This window comes from Vicia villosa, linkage group LG2 (assembly GCF_029867415.1).
Source record: "Vicia villosa cultivar HV-30 ecotype Madison, WI linkage group LG2, Vvil1.0, whole genome shotgun sequence".
Classification (NCBI taxonomy): Eukaryota; Viridiplantae; Streptophyta; class Magnoliopsida; order Fabales; family Fabaceae; genus Vicia; species Vicia villosa.
Window position 1 is genome coordinate 84064993 of NC_081181.1, and position 5305 is coordinate 84070297.

The window sequence follows — 5305 nt, forward strand, 5'->3', positions numbered from 1 at the left end:
TATTTTTGGACAAGCATGCGTGCAGTTGAGGAGACGCCGCCCTAGGTAACTGTGCAAATCATGTCAATTTGTCACTTTATCTCTCCTAACGTCATATCTCATTAAATGCAAATTGTTGTCATGTTTTTCTGTAATCATTTAACTTAAAACATATTGCATTTTTTTATTTTACTTTCTTTTATCCAACCTTTTATATACTCATCTTCACTTTCATTTCATCTTTTTTTACTCTCTCTCTTCATTCATCCCTCTCTTTCATCTCTCATTCATCGCATAAACCCTAGTTTGTGACTACATCTCAGTATATCACCATGAATCCTTCGTCAAGTTCATCAAGCCAAGCAGAAATGTCTTCTACTCATCTGGTTTTTAGCAAGTGTGGGTATGCTCCATTGAAGACCTGTTCCATTCCTACATCAGAAATGGAAGTTCTTTGTGAATCTTCAGTGGATTTTGAAAATCTAAAAGTACATGGTTTCAAACCCGATGCAAAGACAATGGCTCAAGGCTGGTCAAACTACCTTGATAGATTGGTTGGACCAATTTATCTTGCTCTAGTGAAAGATTTCTGGGCTCATGCAACGGTTACCCCAACTGCAATCATCTCCTTCGTGTTAGGGCATGAAGTTTTGATAACTGAAAAGTTGATAAGGAAGCTGTACAACCTGGTTGATGAAGAAGGATGTACTGGTCCTCTTCATGGCAGAGTTTGTTGGCCACAGGTTGATAGACAAATATCTAATGCTAATGGTCTTGAATCTCATCAAACTGGTGTGTTGAGGCCGTTCTACCAAGTTTGGGCTGAGATTATTCTGGGATCTCTCCATCATAGAAGAAGATCGTTCTCCTCCACATACATCAGTCCTGATCATAAATATACTCTCTTCTGCATTGGAAGAAGAACTGAACTCAACATCTACAATATTCTTTTTCAGAATTTGAAGACGTCTATTGAAGAGTCGAGAGATGAAGAACGTGAGAAGTTTCCTCACCTTCCAAGAACTGCTGTTCCTCTCGCCAGAATGATTTCTGACATTCTGATAGAAAGTGATTTAATGGATTCCATACGGGCTATTGGAACGTCCAAGTTCTTTGGAGTCATTCAAGGGCATGTCATTATTGGTTTTGATCTGCAAAGGTTGGTACTTACTCAGAATGTAGTTTCTGCTCCAGTAATCTTCCCAGACATTTTGACCAGAAGAATTCCGGTTGAAGGTTTTGCTTCCTTGTTTAAAGAAGAACTTAACAAGGCAGTTAAGCGTTATTTGGAAGCTTCTGTAAGAGCTCAATCTTCTGTTGATCCTGCATGGATTCGTGGAAGAGTTCTTCCTTCTCTGGCTGACCTACAGAAGAAGGATCAGAAGAAGAAAGAATCAAGGCTGAAGAGAAAGGCTCAAGAAGAAGAAGCCAAGAAGCAGAGGATCACCTTTGATCCTGTCAAAGTAAACTCCAAAGAATATCAAGAGCAGCGCATCAGGGAGTCTTTCCGTGCTGAAAGAACTAACAATTTTCCCAGGCAAGTATACCAACCTCCTCCTTCTGAACCTCACAACACCTTCACCATTCCAAATCCTCCCCAACCATCTCTTTCTACACCTGTTTTTGAACCCCACTCCACTAAATGTCTATCCTCCCACACCTTCTGATACCCCATCCTCATCAACCCTCCCCACAGATATTCCATCTTCATCCACCACAACAGCCCCACCTTCTCTATCCCATTCCTTACCTTCCAGAAAATCCAATCCATATTGCCTCCTTTACCCTGACTACAAACTCACCTTCAACCCACCTGAACCTGAACCTCATATCTTCCTGGAGTTGTTCAAACATGAATTTGTCTATAGGATGGATGTCTTGAGAGATGCATTCTTCAATGATCTTGATGATGTTTCTACTAGAAACCTTTGGAGAAGCTTTCGACAGGATTTTCAGGTTGAAGCAATGAAAGTCCATAAGAGACTAGTGGCTGCTGCACCTGGTTATGCTGGATATCGTCTAGAAGCTGATGATGGTGTATACTATCATCCCATCAGAAACAGGAGAGTTCTTGAGGAGAAGATGTTTGTTGATGAATTGCTGGATAATCCTTGTAGGGAGATTGTGTAACACCCCATATTTTCTAATTTTAATTTAATCGGAAATTAAATTATTATTTAGAATTATTTAGTATTTTGTTGAATTATTGGAGAATTATGGATTAAGGGCCATTGGGCCGGATAGTGAGATTAGTAGTATGGGGGTGCTAAGTGAGTAAGCCCATTACTAAATATTTTATGTTTTCATAAAATAAAGAAAATAAGGAAATAGAGTCAGAACGTGAAAAATGAGAAGTGGAAGAGAAGAGCTGAGGAACGTAAAGAGGAACCAAAGAGGAAGAAGAAACCAATCAAGAATCTTTGGCTAAGGTAAGGGGGGACTCTTCCAATTACCATCTCTTATTGTAATTATGGATGATAGTGCATGTTTGGTTGTGTTGTTGAGTTAATTTGATCATATGTCAGAGTTAGGTTTTGGAATAATTTTAATAGAAGTTGAATAATTGATGAATACCTATGTGAATTCTATATAGAATTGTATGTTAATTGATGTTTGTGTTGTGGGTATTATATCAATTGTTGTGTTGTTGTGTTCTTCCATGAAACACTGAATCTGAGTTATGGGTTTCCAATAATTGGATAGAAAGTTAGGTTTTAATGTGTAAAACTGACATAGGATAATAGATTGATGAAATTGGATGAATACCATATGTTAATGTGTAAAAAGATGGTGTTTTAGACTTAAAATCGTAGCCTGTTATGAGTGAAAACGAGTGGAAAACGTACTGGTGCGAAATTGCATATTTTTGGAGAAAACTGGTGAAATGCGTATGAGATTTGGTGATACGCGTATGGGAGCGTATGGATGAGGCCATACGCGTATGGGTGTGTTCATACTCGTATGGAAATTCTCAGTGTAAAATTAGTTCTGTTGATTCGCGTATGGGATGGCTGATACGCGTATGGGTTTGGGCCATACGCGTATGGGAGCGTATGGGAGGTGCCATACTCGTATGGGTTCTGTGTGTAAAAATTCTGTTTCTGTGATTTTCTTCGAAAGTTCAATGATGCGTAACTTTTGATCCGTAACTCCGTTTTTAGTGCCGTTTCGAGTATGATGAACCTTATGAGATAACCTATGAGTTTAAATGATAAAATGAGGTGTAGCTTTCAATTAATTTTGAATTATGAATTTATTGTTTGATGAATGATGTATTGTACATATATATGATGAGATATGACAATACATGCTATGTTTTAAACATGATTCGTATGATGATCTTGTTTGATTTTGTAATGGAACTCATGAGATATTTCATGTGATAATATGAGTATGATTTAAATACTTTGTTCGTTTGATGGATGATATATTGTTGACATATGGGAGGAGATGTGACAATATAAGACGTGTTTTGAAAACATGATTATGTGATGATTGTTGAGGATTGTACAATGATGATTGAATTGTTTTGGAAGATGTGAATACATGTATATTCTTACTTTTGATGATGATGATTAGTGTAATACATGTATGTTCTGTAATGATGGTGATGATGATTGATTGTATTGAATGATGTAATGTATATATGAACATGCTTAGTATTGATGATGATGATGATGAAATGAGTATAGATGATGCTACTCATAGAATGGTGATGATGAAAGTATGTTATATATATGTTGCATGCATTCATAAACATGGGCTGAATCCTATATGATGAGAGGATTCAGCGAGGGGCAGGATTCCCATTGTGTGGAATTTGTGCTGGCAGGGCCGTATCTGAATTGACGATAGATCGGTCGGTGGATGATTCCACTGGTGATGTTTGGTACCACATGCATAGTGTCAGTTGCATTCATATGCATGGATTTGATAACGTGGCTGAATGTATTTCATTGTTATGATTGGTATTGTGTGTTTTGTGTGATGATGGATTATCTGAATATAGATGGATTGGGTGAATAATGTAACTATTGATGTGTTGTTATTTATAATGCAATAATATTTGTTAATTGCGAATGAGACTCACCCTTACACTATATTTTTCAGATTGAGGATAGCGGCTCCGACTCGGTGAGGATTAGCTCATGAGTCAATATGTTGTTTAGCGTCGGGTCATGCTCTGATAGGTGTAACACTGGGGGAAACGTTGTTTTTGAGTTTATGATAATAACTCATTTTTGTTTAATTTATTTGAGGATTAATAAATCGATTATGTGATGTAATTTGATGATGTTATTCCGCTGTGTCAACATGATATATTATGAGTTATGAGTTATAATGAAATGTCTCTTAGTGAATGCATGACATATGACCGATGTTGTTTATTTTATTTATGAATTGTGACGCCCTTGTGCATGTTACTCTGATTTAATTATTAATTTCCGTGGGGGTTTAGAAGGGTGTTACAGATTGTGGTTTGGAGACCTAGGTATCCAGTTCTGACTGGAGACTTCAAGTGGCTGTTTGATTTTCTGAGGGAGAATCCTTCTGAGAAGTCCCCCAATATGGTGATTCTAGAAGTTGTTGACCCTCCAAAAGTTGAAGGTCCTACTCCACCAAGGAATCTTGCTGCCATTCTTCAAGCACTTGAGAATGGAGATTCTGATCTTCTTGCTCCTGAGTATGAAGAAGATGCTTCTAGGGAAGAAGCTGGTGCTGAGATTCATCTTGTTGGAGATATTCCTGCTGAGGAAAATCATGATGATGATCTCACAATGGATGCTGCTGTTGAGATTGCTATCCCTCTGAACAGAAGTTGTGAAGCTTCTTCTGGTGAACCCTCTCTTCTGGTGAAGACTCTAGAGGTTATTCAGAAGAACCAAGCTGAACTGGCTTCTCGCATGGACAAGCAAGATGTTATCAACGATGAGTTTCGCTCATTCATGGAGAAGCAGTCTGAGAGCAATGCTGTGATTCATGACATGCTGGCCAAGATTATGTCTAAGCTAGGCTCGTCTTAGTCCTTTTGTGTCTTAGTTGTTTCCTTCCTTTTTGCATCTGCTTTGTGCATCTATCTTCTTATCCCTTGTATCTTCTGATTATTTCCAATGAATGAAAATCTTTTATCCTTATCTCATATTGTTTTGTTTTTCATCTGAATCTTTTATGTTTTTTGATGTTATGACAAAAAGGGGTAGAAAATGTGATAAATGATCTGATTTATATTATCAGTTGCTGGGAGTAAGTCTCCACATTTCTAACAAGAATTTGCAAGTTCTATGTCTTTGAGTGTTTTGCAGGATTGAAGACATTCTAAAAAGCT